Source organism: Artemia sp. Qi Xiang Cuo, chromosome 9 (assembly GCF_049724085.1).
Source record: "Artemia sp. Qi Xiang Cuo chromosome 9, ASM4972408v1, whole genome shotgun sequence".
Taxonomy (NCBI): Eukaryota; Metazoa; Arthropoda; class Branchiopoda; order Anostraca; family Artemiidae; genus Artemia; species Artemia sp. Qi Xiang Cuo.
This window is the reverse complement of record NC_142802.1, coordinates 21,077,460-21,098,461: the sequence shown is the minus strand read 5'-3', so window position 1 is coordinate 21,098,461 and position 21,002 is coordinate 21,077,460. Positions and strand designations below refer to the sequence as shown.

Sequence of the window (21,002 nt, the reverse complement as noted above, 5' to 3'; positions counted from 1 at the left end):
TAAATCCCTTTATCATCATCTTTTGTCGGATACGTCGGATAAAATTGAGAAATTCCAAGTATCAGAGTGAATAAATTTTTTGTAAATGTCTTTTAACCGATACGTTTGATAACACCGGCCAAATCTAAGTATCATAGTGAATAAATTCTTTATCAACTTCTTTTGTCGGATACATCAGATAAATTTCACGAAATATGAGTATCAGAGTGAATAAATTCTTTATCATCGTCCTTTGTCAAATATGTCTCATTAAATCTGAGAAAATCTAAGGATCAGAATGGAAAAATTCTGTATCAAGGTCATTTGACAGAAACTTTTGGTAACACTGATAAAATTTTATCAGAGTGAACAAATTCTTCATTAAGATTCTTTATCGATATCATTTGTCGGATATGTCGGATAACATTGACAAAATCTATGTATTAGAATGAATAAATTCTTTATCAACATCTTTTGTCATATTGGTCGGGATAAAATTGATAAAATCTAAGTATCAGAGCGACTAAATTCTTTTTTCAACATCTTTTGCCGGAAATGTAAGTTAACATTATCAAAACCTAATTGTCAGTGAATAAATTCTTTATCAACATCTTTTTTCAGATACATCGGATAAAAGTGACAAAATCTAAGTATCAGATTGAATAAATTCTCTATCAACATCCTTTCTCGGATACATTGGATAACATTAACAAAATCTAAGTATCAGAGTGAATAATTTTTATCATCATTTTATTTGTCAAATACATCGGATAAAATTGATAAAATATAAGCATCAGATTGAATAAATTCTTTATCGACATCCTTTGTTGAATACGTTAGATAACATTGACAAAATCCAACTATCAGAGTGATTAAATTCTTTATCAACATCTATTGAAGGACACATAGGATAACATTGAGAAAATCTAAGTATCAAAATGAATAAATGCTTTTTCAACATCTTTTGTCAGATGTGTCTGATAAAATTGACAAAATCTAAGTTTCAGGGCGAATAAATTCGTTATCATCATCATTTGCCGGATACATCGGTTATCAGGATAAAATTGACAAAATCTAAGTATCAGATTGGATAAATTCTTTATCAGCATCTTTTGCCAGATATGTCGGATAACTTTGTCAAAATCTAAGTATCAGAGTGAATAAATTCTTTATCAACTTCATTTGTTGGATACATCGGATAACAATCGCAAAATCGAACTATCAGAGCGAAAAAATCCGTAATCATCCTCATTTGTCAGATGCGCTCGATAGAACTGAGAAATGTAAGCATCAGGGTGAATAATTTCGTTATCAGTGTCTTATGGAGGATGCGTTTAATAACATGAAAAAAATCAATGTATAAAAGTGAAAAAATTCATTAATAACATTTTTTATCAACTTCTTCATTTAAAAACGTGAGATAACACTGAAGAGATATAAGCATTAGAACGAATAAAGCACTTATCAACATACTTTTTCGGATATGTCGAATAACATTGACATAATCTATGTATCAGAGTGAATAAGTTCTTTATCGGCATCCTTTGCTGGATACATTGTATAATAATATCAAAATATAAGCATAAGAGTGATTAAATTCTGTATCAACATCTTTTTTCAAATACATAAGATAACAATGACAAAATCTAAGTGTCAGAGTGAATAAATTCATTATCATCATCCTTTTCTGGATACGTCGGATAACATTATCAAAATCTATGTTTCAGAGTGATTAAATTCTATATCAGCATCCTTTTCGCTGATACATAGGATAAAATTGACAAAATCTAAGTGTCAGAGTGAATAAATTTTTGTTATCAACATCTTTTGTCAGATACATCGGATAAAATTGACAAAATCTAAGTATCAGAGTGAATAAATTCGTTATCAACGTCTTTATCGGATACATCAGTTAACATTAATAAAATCCAAGTTCTATTTATTTTGACTTTACGCATCGTTGCGTTGAATTTAGGTTAGACGGGTTATAGATGCCAGCACACCCGCTCAGACACACAGTCATAGTGAGAAAGACATGCAAAAGTTAGGTTAATTTAGGTTCACTTAGAGTGGTGCGCCACTCTCAATCCACAATCCGATGTATCTGACAAAAGATGTTGATAAAAAATTTAATCACACTGACACTTAGATTTTGTCAATTTTATCCTATGTATCCGAGAAAAGGATGTTGATATAGAATTTAATCACTCTGATACTTAGATTTTGATAATGTTATCCGACGTATCCAGAAAAGGATGTTGATAATGAATTTATTCACTCTGATGTGATTTTGTCAATGTTATCCTATGTATCCGACAAAGGATGTTGATATAGAATTTAATCACTCTGATACTTAGATTTTAATAATGTTATCCGACGTTTCCAGCCTAGGATGTCGATAAAGAACTTTTCACTCTGATACTTAGATTTTGTCAATTTTATCCGTCGTATCCGACAAAAGATGTTGATTAAGAATTTATTCATTCTAATACATAGATTTTGTCAATGTTATCCGACGTATCCAACAGATGATGTCGATAAAAAAATGTTAATAAAGAATTTCTTCACTTTGGTGCTTAGATTTTGACAATGTTATTACAGGTATCAGTCAAAATACACTGATAACGAATTTATTCACTCTGATACTTGGATTCTCTCAATTTAATCAAACGAATCTGACAAATGATGATGACAATGGATTTATTCGCTCTGATACTTAGATTTTGTGAATGTTATCCGAAGTATCCAACAAATGAAGTTGATAAAGAATTTATACACCCTGATACTTAGATTTTGACAATGTTATCTGACATATCTGACAAAACATGCTGATAAGGAATTTATTCAATCTTATACTTAGATTTTGTCAATTTTTTCCGGATAACTGATGTATCCGGCAAAGGATGATGATAAAGAATTTATTCGCTCTGATACTTAGATTTTGTCAATTTTATCCGGCATATCTGACAAAAGATGTTGATAAATCTTTTTCATCAACATCATTTATTCATTCTGACACTTAGATTTTCTCAATGTTATCCTATGTGTCCGTCAATAGATGTTGATAAAGAATTTAATCACTCTGATACTTAGGTTTTGATAATGTTAACTGACATTTCCAGTAAAGTATGTTTATAAGAAGTGTATTCGCTCTGGTATTTAGATTTTATCAGTTTTATCTTAACCTATCCGACAAAGTATGTTTAAAGGGATTTTATCTATTTTAATTAGTAGGTTTAATAAACTATTTCTGACATATCTGGGAATCTATATCGATAAAGAATCTTAATGAAGAATTTGTTCACTCTGATAAAATTTTATCAGTGTTACCATAAGTTTCTGTCAAATGACATTGATACAGCATTTATTCACTCTGATACATATATTTTCTCAATTTTATCAGGCATATCTGACAAAGGACGATGACAAAGAATTTATCCACTCTGATACTTAGATTTCGTGAATGTTATCTGATGCATCCGACAAAAGAAGTTGATAAAGAATTTATTCACTATGATACTTAGATTTGGTCGGTGTTATCAAACTTATCGGTAAAAGACATTTACAAAGAATTTATTCACTCTGATACTTAGAATTTCTCAATTTTATCTGACGTATCCGACAAAGGATGAGAATAAAGAATATATTCATTCTAATACAAAGATTTTGTCAATGTTATCCGACATATTTGACAAATGATATCGATAATGAATGTTAATAAAGAGTTTGTTCACTTTGATACTTAAATTTTGTTAGAATTTATTCACTCTGATAGTTAGGTTTAGTCAATTTCTGACAATAGATGTTGATACAGAATTTCATCACTCAGACACTTAGGTTTTGGTAATTTTAACCTACATATCCGGCAAAGGATGTTGATAGAGAATGTATTCACTCCGATACTTAGATCTTGTGAATGTTATCTGATGTAACAGACAAAAGAAATTTAGAAAGAATTCATTCACTCTAATGTTTATATTTTGTAAAATTTACCTGATATAACCAATAGAGATACTGATATAAAAATTTATTCACTCTGCTATTTATATCTCGTCAATGTTATCCCATGTATCTGACAATAGATGTTGATACAGAATTTATCACTCTGACACTTAATTTTTGATAATGTTATCTGACATTTCCGGCAAAGGATGTTGATAAAGAATCTATTCGCTCTGATACTTAAATTTTATCAATTGTATCCCGACCTATCCGACAAAAGATGTTGATAAAGAATTTATTCATTCTAATGCATAGATTTTGTCAATGTTATCCGACGTATTTGACAAATGATGTCGATAAAGAATGTTAATAAAGAATTTGTTCCCTCTGATACTTAAATTTATCAGTGTTACCAAAAGTATCTGTCAAAAGACATTGCAACAGAATTTATTCACTCTGATACTTAGATTTTCTCAATTTTATCAGGCATATCTGACAAAGGACGATGATAAAGAATTTATTCACTCTGATACTTAGATTTCGTGAATGTTATCTGATGTATCCGACAAAAGATGTTGATAAAGAATTTATTCATTCTAGTACATAGATTTTGTCAATGTTGACCGACGTATCCGACAAATGATATCGATAAAGAATGTTAATAAGGAACTTGTTCACTCTGATAATTAAATTTTATCAGTGTTATCAAAAGTATCTGTCAAAAGACATTGATAAAGAATTTATGCACTCTGATGCTTAGATTTTCTCAATTTTATCAGACATATCTGACAACGTACGATGATAAAGAATTCATTCAATCTGATACTTAGATTTTGTGAATGTTATCTGATGTAACTGACGAAAGAAGTTCATAGAAAAATTGTATTCCCTGTGACAGTAACATTTTATCATTATTATTCCAATTTTATCCGATTTATCTGACAAAAGATGTTGATACAGAATTTAATCACACTGACACTTAGGTTTTGATAATGTTAACCGACATTTCTGGCAAAGGATGTAGATAAAGAATCTATTCGCTCTGATATTTAGATTTTATCAATTTTATCCCGACCTATCTGACAAAGGATGTCGATAAAGAATTTATTCACTCTGATGCATAGATTTTCTCAATTTTATCAGACATATCTGACAAAGTACGATGATAAAGAATTCATTCAATCGGATACTTAGATTTCGTGAATGTTATCTGATGTATCCGACGAAAGAAGTTGATAGAAAAAATTTATTCACTCTGATAGTTAGATTTGGTCGGTGTTATCAAATGTATCTGTCAAAAGACATTGATAAAGAATTTATTCACTCTGATAGAATTTGTTAGTGTTAAGGAAAACTTGCTACTTCTGACAGAAAACTTGTTATCATAAACTAAAAATTGTTACTTCTATGACGGAAAACTAGGTACTATTAGAAGAAATTTGTTACTGTTAAGAAAACACCTATTACTTCCAAGAGAAATTTAGGTGTGTTAAGTAAAAGTTTGTTAGTATTAATGGAAACTGTTTATACTTTGAAGAGAAAATTTGTAAGTGATAGGTAATACTTGCTATTTCGGACAGAAAACTTGATATCATAACGAAAAAATTGTTACTTGTAAGAAAAATATAGTATCATTGACAGAAAACTTGTTACTTCTAGAAGAAAATTGTTATCTTTGACGGAAAACTTGGTGCTATTAAAAGAAATTTTTTACTGTTAAGAAAATACCTATTACTTCCAAGAGAAATTTAAGTGTTTTAAGTAAAAGTTTGTTAGTATTAAGGAAAAAGTTGTTACTCCGATGACAAAATTTGTTAGCGTTAAGGAAAACTTGCTACTTCTGACAGAAAACTTGTTATCATAAATGAAAAAAGTTGTTGCTTCCATGAAAAATTTGGTATCTTTCTAGGAAACCATCTACTTCTAACAGAAAAGTTGTTATCATTGTAAAAAATTGTCACTTTTAAGAGAAATTTGTTATCTTTGATGGAAAACTTGGTGCTATTAGAAGAAATTTGTTACCGCTAAAAAAACTGTTATTTCTAAGGGAAATTTAAGTGTGTTAAGTAAAAGTTTATTAATATTAAGGAATAAGTTGTTACTTCGATGGAGAAAATTTGTTAATGATAAGGAAAACTTTCTACTTCTGATAAAAAACTTGTTATCATAACGAAAAAATTGTTACTTTTAAGAAAAATATGGTATCATTGACAGAAAACTTTGTTACTTCTAACAGATAACTTGTTATCAATGAGGAAAAATTGTTACCTCTATGAGAAATTTGTTATCTTTGACGGAAAACTTGGTGCTATTAGACGAATTTTTTTTCTGTTAAGAAAATACATGTTACTTCTTAGAGAAATTTGAATGTGTTAAGTAAAAAAAGAAGAAAAAAGTTGAATAATTTCTGTCCAAAAAAATTCAGTACAAAAAAATTGCTACTACAAACAATATTTTTCTAATAGTAAAAGTCACGACTAACATTTCCATATCATTCTCATTTTGAATTTCGAAAATATTAAACGTGAATTACTTGTGTTTTAAGTATATTTTATGTGATTCTAAGACATGTAAAAAAAGTTGAAAAAATACCATGTTAAAAAAAACAAAAAAGTAGAAAAAACTTTTAAAAAAAGTATAAAAATGGGGGAAAGGGGCGCAAAAAGTTGAAGGGAGGGGTCCCTTGGAGGTTGGAGGTAGAGGGCCCTTGGAGGTTAAGGTCCTTGGTGGTTAGGGTTGTTGGTGGTTGCGGTCCTTGATGGTTCAATCCCATAACCTTCTCACTATTTGATTCCTAAGAATTTCTAAGGATTGTTCTGAATTTTTCTATTAAAATTCTTTTCTTGGCATCTACATCTTTATTAGTTTCAACTTTTTAGTATACCCGAATGCTAAGGCATTTTTTTATTGATAACTGCTGAAATGGTACTTGTGTATTATACAGAACACAGTCGAGGGGTAAAGCTAGGTCAAGGCATAAGGTCATCTTGGCGCCTATGACTCTATTACTTTTAACTTTTTAGCATACCCCAATGCTAAACCATATTTTATATTGGCAACAATGTTCGAACAGTAGTTATGTTATACAGAGCACAGCCAAGAAGTACAGCCAACTTAAGTCTCAGGATAACCTTGTCAACATTAATTGGTTCCTTTATATTTAAACCAACGATTTTGATCTGACTTTAATTCATATTGCGTAAGATTTAGCCCCCCCTTCGGGTTTACCTTTACAAGTAAGAATTTTAACCCTTTTTTTTACCACTTTCATACAATCCAATAAAAATATTCTCGAGCTCTGTTTCACCCCTATTATTCAATCACCAATTAAGATCACCCCCTAAAAGTGATAGAACTTTAATGAAAATCACACCATCAGATTCAGCGCATCAGAGAATCCTACTATAGAAGTTCCAAGCTCCTATCTGCAAAAATGTGGACTTTTGTATTTTTTTTCCAGAAGAAAGATAACGGATGCGTGTTCATTTGTTTTTTTTCTCCCAGGGGTGATCGTATCGACCCAGTGATCCTAGAATATCGCGGGAGGGGGGGGGCTCATTAAAACGGAAATTAAAAGTTCTAGTGCCCTTTTTAAGTTACCGAAAAAATGGAGGAAAACTAGGCCCCCTCCCACGCTCATTTTTTTCCCAATCTCACCCGATCAAAATTTTGAGATAGCCATTTTGTTCAGCATGGTCGAAAAGTACAATAACTATGTCTTTGAGGATGACTTAATCCCCCACAGTTCCCGGGGTCTGCAAGTTGGGAACTTTGCCCAATATTGGTGAATGAGAAGTATACAGAAGTTTTCAGGGGGGATTTTTTCTAGTAGTGGATGGGGGGTTACCTGGGAGGAACTTTCCACGGGGGAAGTTTCCGTGGGGGAAGGGACATTGCTATGAAAGGGGCACCGGATTTCCCAGCATTATTTAAAAAACGTTCAGAAATTAAATAAAAAAAAACAACAACAGTTTTTTCAACTGAAAGTAAGGAGCAACATAAAAACTTAAAACGAACAGAAATTATTTTGTATGTAATTGGGTTCGCCCCCTAGTCATTACCTCGCTCTACATTAAAGTTTTTTTTGTACTTTCATCAGAGCTATTATTCTAATTAACGACCTTTGTGATTAAGGGGTCTTTCTTAAAGAATTGGAACAAAATTTGAACTTAAGCGTAAAGAGCGTGGTATTGACTAGTGGGCGAACCTCCTAATGTATGTAATAAAAATATACGAATATAGAAGTTCGTTACGTAAGTTAATTCGTAAGTTAAGTCAGAACAAAATTTCGAGAAAGCCATTTAGCCAAAAAAAGTAAAACCAACATGCAAATTTCGTTTTAATTATTCATGTACGGTGAGCCAAAATCAAAGCTCCATTGGTTCAAAAGCGTTCGGAAATTAAATAAAAAACAGGTTTTTTTAACTGAAAATAAAGAGTGACAATAATACTTAAAACGAACAGAAATTATTCCGTATATAAAAGGGGCTGTCCTTTCCTCAACGCCTCGCTCTTTACGCTAAAGTTTGACGCTGTATCACAACTTTATTTTTTAAAACAATAAAAAAATTTAGCGTAAATAGCGAGGCGTTGAGGAGGGGACATCCCCTTTCATATACGGGATATTTTCTGTTCTTTTAAGTTTTAATGCCGCTCCTTACTTTCAGTAAAAAAAAACTTTTTTTTTATTTAATTTAGGGTAAAGCCCGGTAGTTGTCCACTGATGACTAAGTAAAACCATTTAGGTATACGCCCTTTTTAAACATTAATTAAAAAAAAAAAATTCCGAAAAATATTTTTCTCAAAGAAAAGTAAAAGCCATTTTAAAATTAAGCTCAGCAGACACAAATACCTGTTAAAATTCAAACTCAAAACGACCAGAAATTACTATTAAAGAATAAATGAAACCCAAAACAAACAGAAATTAAATTAAAAATCATAGGAAAAAACATACAACAAGTAATAATATAAATGAATGAATCGATCTTAAAGCGAGTAATGCTTAGATTGAATATGAAAATCAAGCTTAAATCGAAAAAAAAAAATTCTATTGGAGTATAAATGAAACTTAAAACCAACAGAAATTAAATAAACAATCAGTGCAAACAAACATACTCTAGGGATTAATGTAAATGAATAAATAAATCTTAATACGAGTGAAGCTTAAATTGAATATGCAAATCAAGCTTGAAACGAACAAAAATCACTACAAACAAGAGTTTGGGTATCGACTCCTTCTCTCACTGTAAAAGTCTAAAACATTACAAATATTACACATATTTTCTTTTCCAGTTCTTACAGCATTGTAAATAAAAATTAAATTAGAGTGAAATAAATTCTTGAACTGATGGATCTTTCAACAACTAAATCATTATATATCAAATATTCAATTTGATGTTGTTTATACTTTCCAAGACTGTTCAAGATGCATATAGTTTTCAGTAAAGCGCCAATGACGCAGTAGGTTTTAGACTTACAGTGAGAGAAGGAGGTCATACCCAAACTCTTGTTTGTGGTGATTTTTGTTCGTCTCAAGCTTGATTTACATACTAAATTAAATTTTCACTTGTTTTAAGATTTATTTATTAATTTACATTAATATCTATCGTAAGTTTCTTTCAGTGGAGTTTGTATTTAATTTTTATTCGTTTTAAGTGTCATTAATGCTTCGATAGCAAAATATTTTTTTTTCGTGTTAAGCTTGATTGTCATATTTAATCTAAGCATTACCCGCTTTAGGAACTATTTATTCCTTTGTATTATTACTTGTTGTATGTTTTTTCCTATGATTGTTTATTTAATTTTTGTTCGTGTTGAGTTTGAATTTTAACAGGTATTTGTATCTACTGAGCTTAATTTTAAAATGGCTTTTACTTTTCTTTGAAAAACTTATTTTTCGGAAAGTTATTTTTAAATTAATTTTGGTTCGTTTTTGATTGCAATTAAATAAAAAAAACTAGTTTTTTTAACTGAAAGTAAGGAGCGACATCAAAACTTAAAACGAACAGAAATTATTCCGTATATGAAAGGGGCTGTGCCCTCTTCAACACCCCACTCTTTACACTACAAATGTTTTATTTTTCTAAAAAGTGGAGTTTTGAGAAAAAGTAAAAGTCTAGCGCAAAGAGCGGGATGTTGAGAAGGGGATAGGTTCTTTCATATGGGAAATAATTTGTGTTCATTTTAAGTTTTAATGTCGCTCCTTACTTTCAGTTTAAAAAACTTGTTTTTTTTATTTAATTTCTGATCGTTTTTTAGTTAATGCAGCTTTTATTTTGGCTAACCGTCATTGAATATGTAAACAAAATTTGCATAAAAATTTTACTTTTCTTTTGCTAAATGGATGTCTCTAAGTTTGGTTATGACGTAATTTAAAAATTAACTTACGTAACTAACTTCTATATTCGTATATTTTTCTTCTGGCAAAAAATACAAAGTTGCAGATTTTTGCAGATATGAGCTTGAAACCTATGTAATAGGGTTTTTTGATACGCTGAATCTGACGGTGTGATTTTCATTAAAATTCTTTCACTTGTAGGGGATGTTTCCCCCCTCTTTAAAAAATCAGGTAAATTTTCTCAGGCTCGTAGCCTTTGATGAGTAATACTAAACTTAATAAAATTTATATATTTAGAATAAGAATTATAAACAAATTCTTTTGATACATTTATTTACATCAAAATTACTTTTTTAAAAGTTTCGATTAATATTGAGCCTTATCGCTTGTTTTTTTATTGTTTTTTTTATTACGTATATGTTATTACGTATATGAGGGGGTTCTCCCCTTATTCAATACCACGCTCTTTACGTTAAGAGTGAAAAAAAATTTTGATTCACAAACCCCTGAATCACAAAGGCCGTTTAATTAGAATAGATAGCTCTTTTGAAAGCACTAAAAAAAACTGTAGCGTAAAGAGCGAGGTATTGACTTGGGGAAGAACCCCCTCACATACGTTATGATTTCTGTTCGTTTTAAGTTCTAATGTTGCTTCTTACTTTCAGTTGAAAAAACTTTTTTTTTTATTTAATTTCTGATCGTTTTTTAAATAATGCTTGGAAATCCGGCCCCCCCTTCATAGCAATTTCCCTTACCCCAAAGAAACATTCTCCACGGAAAGATTCTCCAGAGTAACCCCCTCCTCTAGCCCCCCCCCCCTCCAGAAAAAAATCCTTCCTGAAAATGTCTGTATACTTCCCAATAACCAATAAATAATGCTGGCAAGTCCGGCGCCCCCTTCATGGCAATTTCCCTTCCCCCATGAAAACGTCTTTCATGGACAGGTCCTCCAACATAACCCCCGACCCACCCCTCCCTCCCACTACCAGCAAAAAACCCTCCTGAAAACTTCTGTATACTTCCCAATAACCAAAACTATATGTTAACATTGGGTGAAGTTCATAACTTTCAGCCCTCCCCCCGAAGACGTTGGGGAATTAAGTTATTCTAAAAGACATAATTATCATATTTTTAAGTACTCTAAGAAAAATGGCTATCTCAATATTTTGATCGGGTGACTTTGGGAAATAATGAATGTGAGACGGGGTCTATTTGCCCACCATTTTTTTGGTTACTTAAAAATAGCCTTATAACTTTTAATTTCCGTTCCAATGAGCCTTCCCACGATATGCTCCGACCCCCGGGTCGATACGATGACCCCTGGGGAAAAAAAACAACAAAAAAACAGAAAAAAACAAATAAACACGTATCCGTGATCTTTCTTCTGGCAAAAAATTCAAAATTCCACATTTTTGTAGATAGGAGCTTGAAAACTCTACAGTAGGGTTCTCTGATACGCTGAATATGATGGTGTGATTTTCATTAAGGTTCTATACCTTTTAGGGGGTCTTTCCCCCTTTTTTTGAAAATCAGCCAAATGTTCTCAGGTGCGTAACTTTTGATGGGTAGCACTAAACTTGATGAAAGTTATATATTTGAAATCAGCATTGAAATCTGATTCTTTTGATGTACCAATTGGTATCAAAAACCCGTTTTCTAGAGTTTCGGTTACCATTGAGCCGGGTCGCTCCTTACTTACAGTTCGTTACCACGAACTGTTTGAAAAGTTTCAAGTTTTTAAAAACTCCTTATTTCAAAATCAAACTTTAAAAAAAGTCAAATATTCATCAGAGAATCAAAACTGGTATCAAAGTAAAAATATCAAAGTGAAAAAAGTTTGCCCCCTTTGAAATGAGCCCCCTTTGAAGTTTATACGGCGACCCCTTCTATATGAAGTGCGTCTGGGAAAAACCTAAATGGAGTGTGGGGGGAGGCTAGCTGCCCTCCGATCCCTTTTTACTTTTAAAAAGTGAATTACAACATTAAATTTCAAATCAAATGAGCCCTCTATGAAGTTTATATGAGCATCCCTTCCATAACAACCGTATATACCCCCAGGGCATAATTTACAACGCTTACCCTCGCCCCGGGGGGATGTGTCGACACCGTAGTTTTTGTTATCTAAAATTTGAACTATTTTTAACAAAATCTCTATCTCAAAATTTTTATCTCATGCATTTAGGGCGTGGAGAGGGGGAGGGGCTAGTTGCCCGCCAATCTCTTTTGACTCGTAAAAGTGAACGAGAACTTTCACTTTCCAATCAAATGAACCCTCTCCGAAGTTTATACAAGCATCCCTTCCAGAAAAAACGATATATGCCCCCAGAGCATGCCTCCGTGCCATGGGAGGTTGCGTCTATACGGGGGTTTTTCTTATCTGACCTTTGAATTATTTTTAATAAAATTGATATTTTAATAATTTTATCGGATAGGTCTGGGGGAAAAGGGTGTGTATGGCGGGGGGGGGCGGGGATTTTTGCCCCCGGATATCTTTTGACTCTTAAAAAGTGAACTAGAACTTCCCATTTCCAATCAAATGAGCCCTCTCAGAAGTTTATACGAGCATCCCTTTCATAAGTACCATACACGCCCCCAGGACAATACTTACAACGCCTACCCCCAGGGCCCTTGGGGGTTGTGTTGACACCGTATTTTCTTTTTATCTAATTTTTTAACAATTTTAAAAAAAACTGGCTATCTCAAAATTTGTAGCGGATGGGTCTGGGGAAAAAAGGGCATGGGGGGGGGGTAGTTGGCCTGAAATTTCTTGACTCTTAAAAAGTGAACTAGAACTTTCAATTTCCAATCAAATTAGTCCTCTCTGAAGTTTTTAAGTGAATACCTTCCATAAGAACCATATATTCCCCCAGGGCATAACTTACAACGTCTGCCTTCGGGCCCTGGGGGGCAGTGTCGACCCCGGAGTTTTTGTTATATGGTCTTTGAACTATTTTTAAAAAATGACTATCTTAAAGTCTTATCAGATGGGTTTGGGAAAAAAGGGCGTGGAGGGGGGTCGTTGCTTTCCAATCATTTTTGACCCTTAAAAAGGGCACTAGAAGTCTCGATTTCCAATTGAATGAGCCCCATTTGAAGTTTTAACAACGACCCCTTCCATATGAAGTGCCTCTGGGAAAAAAATAAGACATTAGAGCCGTATGGCCTTTACTATAGGCAACGCTATAGCGGTGCCTCAGACAAGAATCTAGAAGTACGGTCCTAATATAAGGGTCGTTATTAGAATCAAAATATTTATGGGGATTGATACACGCCATCCTTTATGTGTCTGATTAATCAGTATAAGATTATCAGACGTTTAGTATGATTTTTGTTTGTGGAAAATCATAACAGTGGGGATTTTCGCGGTTGGGATTGTTTTAGAAGGGAAGTCGCGTGGCGGGGAGCTGAATGATCACATTCTATTTTTGGTATAGGAACAAGCAAGGCCAAACAAGCGGAATTTTTTTCTGAGTTTTTTTTTATTTTATTTTTTTGGGGGGGGGGGTACAAAAAAAACCTCAAAAAACGCAACAAAATTTGTTGATGTTCATTTTTGTTACGTTTCTACGAGTCAGAAAAAAAATTCGGGGGGGGGGAGTCAAACCCTCCAACCCCCCACCCCCGGAATACGGCCTTGGGAACAAGTCAATGCATCGAAAACTAATTATAATCAATGTCAGTTTTGGATTAGAACTTTCGCTACGGAAATCTGCTTTACGTGACAGCTTAACTTATAAAAAATATTTTAAGGTGTCAATCATTTTTTTGTGGGTCAGTTTCTGTTTTATCATCTTGTTGGTTCAAAATTTCTAAGTCAACTACTTTGTTTTAAATCAAATTCAGTGGGAAAAAGACAATATTTTGCGGTTATAAGGCATCCACAATTAAATTATTTATAAGTGATTTTGACTTTGATTCTAAGGGACCATTTTCTTTAGCTATAACAACTATTTTGTAATCTAGTAATTTTTGTAGCTCAGCTAGTGTGACAATATAATGTTTTGATTTTAATTCTTTGAAGAATGTGTATTTATCAAGACAAGAAAACGGAACGAAAAAAAGACGTAGAGAATCATAGCCAGTGAAAAAGTGAGTATATTACAAATATAACGGCCAAGAACTTCGCTCAGTTGTCCTCAGTGCATAATTAAGAATCACTTTTTTCAATAAAACTAATAACTTTTTTTTCACTTCTTAATTATGCTATAGGTGGTACTTGTATGATATACCCCCTGTAGCTCAATAAGTGAAGTTAGGTTAGTCCTAATAAGATATACCTAAGTATGACAAAAATATAATACTTTGGAAACAAATTTGTGCTATATATTTGCACATTAGGGGTGGGGGGTAAAGTACCGCGGGTCTGCATGCAAAACATGTTAGCTGCAATTATTCTGATATTATGAAGTTAGGGGTGGTCTGACTTCACACTGTACAAATATTTTCTCTCTTTTTCACTGGCCTACTCTCTTTTTTCACTTGCTGTGTTCTCCTCTCTTTTCTTCATTACGTTTTGTCACGTGTAGCCAGTGTGGTCTTATAAATTATTTGTGTTTCTATGGAAAAAAAAATTTCCAATGACGAGATTTTGTTTTTATTTTATTTTCTCGAAATTGTTTGCAAATTCTTCCTTGAGTCCAATTATCTAATGTTTGGACGGTTTCATACTTGTTATTTCTATGAATCAAATTCCTGTCAAAATATTTTCCCCAGCTGAAGGGTGACGTCAAAAACTGAAATTCTCTGGAACGAAAAATGACACTAAAGGTTAAGAAAATAAACAAACCTGCACTGTTTATTGATGAATTAAAACTGAATTTGAGATTCATCTAAAGAGACATAAATTTATTCATTTATCCATTCATTATCTGGACTTCAAAAAAAGAGTATGAAATTGGCTGAAAAGGGAAAGAAGAAGAAAAAACAAAATAATTATGAGTTTAAGATTAGTTCATTTTTAATAAACCATTTTCGTATTCATTAGTTTCGGCTATTTTTCTTTAAAGTAGTAAGATTTAATAACTTTTTGGGGGGAGGGGTCTCGGCAAAAATGTATCATAAACCTCCTTTTTAGACGATTTCCAAAAAGTGTCACATTTTAAAGTGTATATCAGGAACTCTATAGATCCTGAAAGGGAGTTGGGTAGGGGGAGAGTACCCAGGGCCGTATCCACAATAGTTGCCTTGTTTAAAACCCTCTCAAAATATTTCTCCGACTGGTAAATTGACCTTAAAATTACAGGTAAAAAACCCTTGTTTGAGACCGTTAGACAAAGTCTATGAGAGGTAAACCCATTCTATGTTATCGTTTTAGGACACCAACCACAAAATTCTTGGTACCTCCCCCCCCTCCCCTCCCGAAAAAATCCTGGATGGCCCTGGGTGAACCTGACAATTTTATGGCGATTATGGGGCATTATTAAAAAGTATTATGCAGGGCATTACATCCTTGAGGTGGGCTCTGGCTCAAAGACTCTCCCCGCTCAATAGCTGCTTAATATACACAGTCTAGATAGGGATGTTAGGGATTTGATTTCGAAGGGAGGGTCTGAAGCTTCCCAAAAAATTGTATTTTAGGCCCAAATATTTTAATATGTTCGTCTAAAAAATCTCAAATGGGGATTTCCCCTTTTTTGCAGGTGTGTGACTCTGTTCATATCCTCTTTAAAGTAAAAGGTATCCCCTCTTGCAAATAATGACTCTTTAGCGAGCGAGTTGTGTTTCAAAGATCTAGTTAATTAGTTTAACCTCTGCAGCGCGTAGTTCTTCACCATGGAGATACTTTATTGAAAGCCTAAACTAATTAGAATATATCTGTTGCTCCCATTAAATTAGATTTACTCTCTCTTTGTAATCTGATTCCTAAAGAATTAGGATCTTTCATTAGCTCCAACATGAAAGAATGACCCCCTTTTCTAAAGCTAATTGATACCTATTGTTCCCTTTTATTTCATTTACTTTCCAGGTGAAAATTCACTGTAAACTATTGATTCTCTGTCTCCAAAAGAGTTATTGGGGCTATGGGTCCCTTTTTGTTTAAGCTTGTCTTTTATTAACCTTTTTATATCAAGTTAGAACTGTTTACTGATCCCTATTTATTATCAGACGCAGTGTTTGTATTGGATTATCTGCTCCAAAAGAACTCTATGGCATAGGGGCTATACACTAAATCACTTTGTAATTGCTACAAATAGAATAGGAGGTTTGGACCTAGAACTAGTTATATTATTGAAGGAGGGGGTATATCCAGGAACTCCAGACACTGTAAAGCTACTACACATCTTGTTGTTTGTAATTTTTCCTTTATTTGAAAAAAGTATTCTATTAAAGAAAATTAAAAAAAATATAATTTACATAGATAATGCTTGCTGAATATTTCAATCTACTGTTTTATGACGCAACACAATGTAGTGTTTTGATATAATTCAACGTATTTTTTGTTGCTTCGCTCCTATGATAATTCTTGTGTCCTTCTTGGCCTTTACACTACCTGCAAAAGTATTAACTTTCCATGATTGATAAAACAGCTCGTGGCAATGAACTAAGTAAGGAGCGACCCGGCTCAATAGTAACCGAAACTATAAAAAAAAACAAATTTTGATATCAATAAATATATCAAAAGAATCGGCTTATTATGCTGATTCCAATTGTGTAAGTTTCGTGTTACCTATCAAAGGCTAAGAGCCTGAGAATATTTGCTTGATTTTCGATAAAAGAAGGAAAAATTCCCTAAAAGTCAAAGAACATAAATGAAAATCACACCATCCAATTCAGCGTAACAGAGAACCCTACTGTAGTGGTTTCAAGTTCCTATCTGCAAAAATGTGGAATTTTGTATTTTTTGCCAGAAGAAGAACACTGATGCGTTTTTATTTGTGTTTTGTTTTTTCCCAGGGGTGATCTTATCAACCCAGTGGTTCTAAAATATCGAGAGGGAGCTGATTCGAAACGGAAATTAAAAGTTCTAGTACCCTTTTTATGTGATCAAAAAGATTGGAGGGCTACTAGGCCCCCTCCACCCTTTTTCTCAAAATCGTCTGATCAAAATTTTGAGATAGCCATTTTGTTCTGCATAGTTGAAAGGCCAAATTACTGTACCATTGGAGATAACATGATCCCTCACAGCACTTGGGGAAAGGTTTTGAAGTTAAAAAATTTGCCCATTGTTTATGTATAGTATTTGTTATTGGAATTATGCATACATTTTTTGGGTGGGAGGGGGTTATTTTCTGCTGGGGATATGTTCCACGGGGAGAATTTTCCTATGCGAAATTCTTCTTGAGTCTTGCTTTCTCTTTTCCGACTCAATTTTACGCGTGGAGATGTGAAGAGTATTGTCCGGGGTAAATTGTTGCTAGGATTGAATTGTCCAGCGGATATATCCATAGAGAGGAGGGATTTTTCCGTTGAGATGGAGCCAAATTTCCTGGCATTGTTGAAAAACGATGAGAAATTAAATAAAAAGCAAGTTTTTTGAAAGTAAGGAAAGTAATAAATTATTGCGTATGTGATTGTGATTGCCCCCTCCTCAATACCTCGCTCTTTACCCTAAAGTTTTAATTTTGTCCCAATTCCTTAAGAATGATTCCTGAAACTCAAGGTTCGTTTAGTTAGAACAATAAGAAGCTTTTTTTAAAAGCACTAAAAATTTTAGCGTGAAGATCCAGGTATTGAGTAGGGTGGAACCCCTCATATACGTAATAATTTCTGTTCGTTTTAAGTTTTAATGTTGCTCCTTACTTTCAGTTGAAAAACTTTTTATTTTTTTTATTTTTTTAGAACTCAACATCATACTATATGCAGAGAGATCTCAAATTTTAATAAACAATCCTTTAGTGTCTCCATGGTAAATCGTAAACTTAAAATAATTATAAATTTTTTTTTAGGTCTTGCATATTCCTAAGAAAAAAAAATACTACAAACTTTGATTTGGTGTAAAGGTGCCTAGGTAGCTGAAGTAACTCGAGGGTAAGTCTGTCTTGTTATCATAGTCACTGTCTAACGTAAAATAAAGGCAAATATGCACGATTTGTTTTTGGTTGGGGTGGGGGGCACCCAAAGAGAGCAAGAGAGTTTTCTGGTCTGTATTACCGCATTAAAAAGTATGTTATGCTTCTATTTGTTTTATTTTTGTGATTTATCTTCTTAAGCCAATCAAATTATTCCTTAGTCCTAGAAAGAAAAATAGCCCTGCCTTTTTAAAACCGGGCTTCTGGTTACCTAACCTTAACTGGCAAATATAGACAGACAAACAGTGGCAAGGCCGTATCCAGGGAGGGGCTAGGGGGTTTGAATCCCCCCGAAATGTTCGTCCGACTCGTAAAACGTAAAAGAAATTAATATAAACAAATTTTTACAAAAACAAGTTTTTTTGTACCCCCCTCCCTCCAAAAAATCATTTCGTAATCTAAGGGGTTTTGGGTAAAAAACTCAAGGCGTAAATATCCCCTCTATCTGCTGATTAATGCGCTTGCAGACAAGGGTGTGCAGTTTCAGGAGACAAAATAAGTTCACATTTCAAAAACCTCGTTGGTTGTTTTTTGAGAAATGTTAATCTAGTAAGATGAAGGAAAAGAATTTTAAGTCACAATAGTTTACAAGTAACACTCTTTTTTCTGTGATATGCGTATTTAAAGGTGGAAAAAATGAACAAGCTGCAAGCTTTGATTTGTCACGAGCATATGGAGAGCTGAAGCAACGTAAAAACAATCCAGTTTTGTCATCGTAAAAACATTCTAACATGGAGGACGCCGCAATTCTTCCTGGGACAATTTCCTAGCATACGCTCCTTCTGTGTCTACCCTACTTAAAAATGTTAATCTTTCATGAACGGGACGTACATTGTTTCTAAGTCCAAGCTGTCTCTTTTCATAATAAATACAGAAGAAACTGAAAAAAATGCGATAATTCATTAACGACAGTGAAAACAAAACAGAAAAACTGGATATTTTGAGACCCCTCAAAAACCTATTTTTAGTGGTAATGGAAAGTACATGCAACGGAAAATCCCATAGAAATAGTAAAAATGGAGTAAAAAAAAAGAAACAATATCTCTAGCATCTACATTAATTTTGGAACATACACTAACGCAGGGAATGGAAGGTTTTAAGCAATTTTCTGCCTTGTTCAAATTGGAAAACTTTGTTCTAAACTGCTCTTTTTGTATTTTACCTAACCCATGAAATATCTCCTGGTACCCAATCCATCCCTTTAAGTTGGGCCTTAACCCAGGCTTATAAAAAGTTTTGTTGCGAGAGTATAAGTAAAGAGTTGTTTGGATTTTAAAACCTCTCTCCCCTCCTTAACAAAAATTATCTTAGGAACTATTACTTGTTTCCATATGTTATGTTTTTTTAGTTTCGCAACTTCCAAGCACCCAATTTATAATCATTAGCCCTTAAATCTATTATAACTGTTAAGTTAAATCTTCCCATTTTACCGTCGTGTTTTTGGACCCTAGGTATGTTTATTGTACTTGAATTTTTCTTTTAAACAAATTATCTATTTCAAGCGCGGCTATATATAGCCAAAATATATTTGGCTATATTATCTATATTATATATCAAAATATATTTGGCTGTATAAAATATATTATCTATTTGGCTATATATATAGCCAAAATTTTATTCCAGAGGGTTTGAAACCAGTTCCGCAATAAAAATAGAAATATGAGAAAACCTTTTTGGGCAATATATTGGAAAAGTGCACGCAGTTCTCATGCATATTTTTTCTTTAAGCGTTTACGGGTTTAATAAATAACGTCACCCTTTCAGTGACACATATTTCTGATAAATTAATATTTCTTTATGATATGGGTGGTTATTTCTGCTTTCAAAATCGAATTCTCATTTTGAACTTCGGCATAATGGAAACATTAGGAAAAAAAATGTGAAAATCAATAACTTGAAATAAAAAAAACGTCGAAGTTTTTATAATACCTACTTATTACAACGTACACAAGTTTCTTTCGGAAATGTGTGTGGGGGGGTTTTAACAAGTCTGAAATTTTGGATAATATAAGAATTAACGGAAAGATCGCAATAATTTTGACAATATCGATTGGGAGGGACGTGTTCGGCCGCCCCCCCCCCAGATCCATCTTTTGGCTTAAATTGTTGCTATAATCGCGTCTGGAGTTTGCTTTGCAATTTTCATCCTTGGCAATGGTTAGATTGAAGCCAGCCGTTCTAATAGCTGTTCATTTTTTACTGATTTTGCATGATATACTGCATATTATGCATGCCATTTCGAAAGATGATTTATTTAACACAATCAGCTAAGGATAATCAAAGGTTCGAAATTGTTTGCCTGTACTTATGTCAGATAAAATTCACGCGCAAGAGCAGACGGGTAATTCACACGTATCTAATTCCAGATAAATTTCTCGGATTTCGAGGCAAAGACTAGAAACTTATAAGACCAATACTCGAGCCGATTCCCAAGCTTAGAATCACCAGTACCTTTAGTAACTCTGAATACGTTCCCGGTCGAAATTTTGATTTAATATGTATTTGCTTCAGATTGATTACAAATTAACTGCAAACCTGGAACGGTTTATAAAGTAATGCCTTAATAAACATTAAAGTGATTATTAAAATATGAGTAGGTTTGATTTTAGTAAGATATGAAAATATGAGTGTTAATTCTTTGATACTCATTAATTCTCAGAAATATGGTCATTTGCCCCCATTTTCCCCATTTTGATGATGATTGTTCAGAAGTTAGTACACTAAATATGTTAGTT

General features: G+C 33.1%; 1 protein-coding gene across 2 annotated transcripts in view; it reads left to right on the top strand.

The window, feature by feature from the left end:
• MED18 (mediator complex subunit 18) overlaps positions 1-21,002 on the top strand; it is a 447,146-nt gene that overhangs the window by 57,259 nt on the left and 368,885 nt on the right. For both annotated transcript variants that reach the window (XM_089094358.1, XM_089094361.1), the window contains exon 2: positions 18,145-18,226. The gene's annotated coding sequence lies outside the window, so the exon portion shown is untranslated. The remainder of the gene's footprint in view (positions 1-18,144; positions 18,227-21,002) is intronic.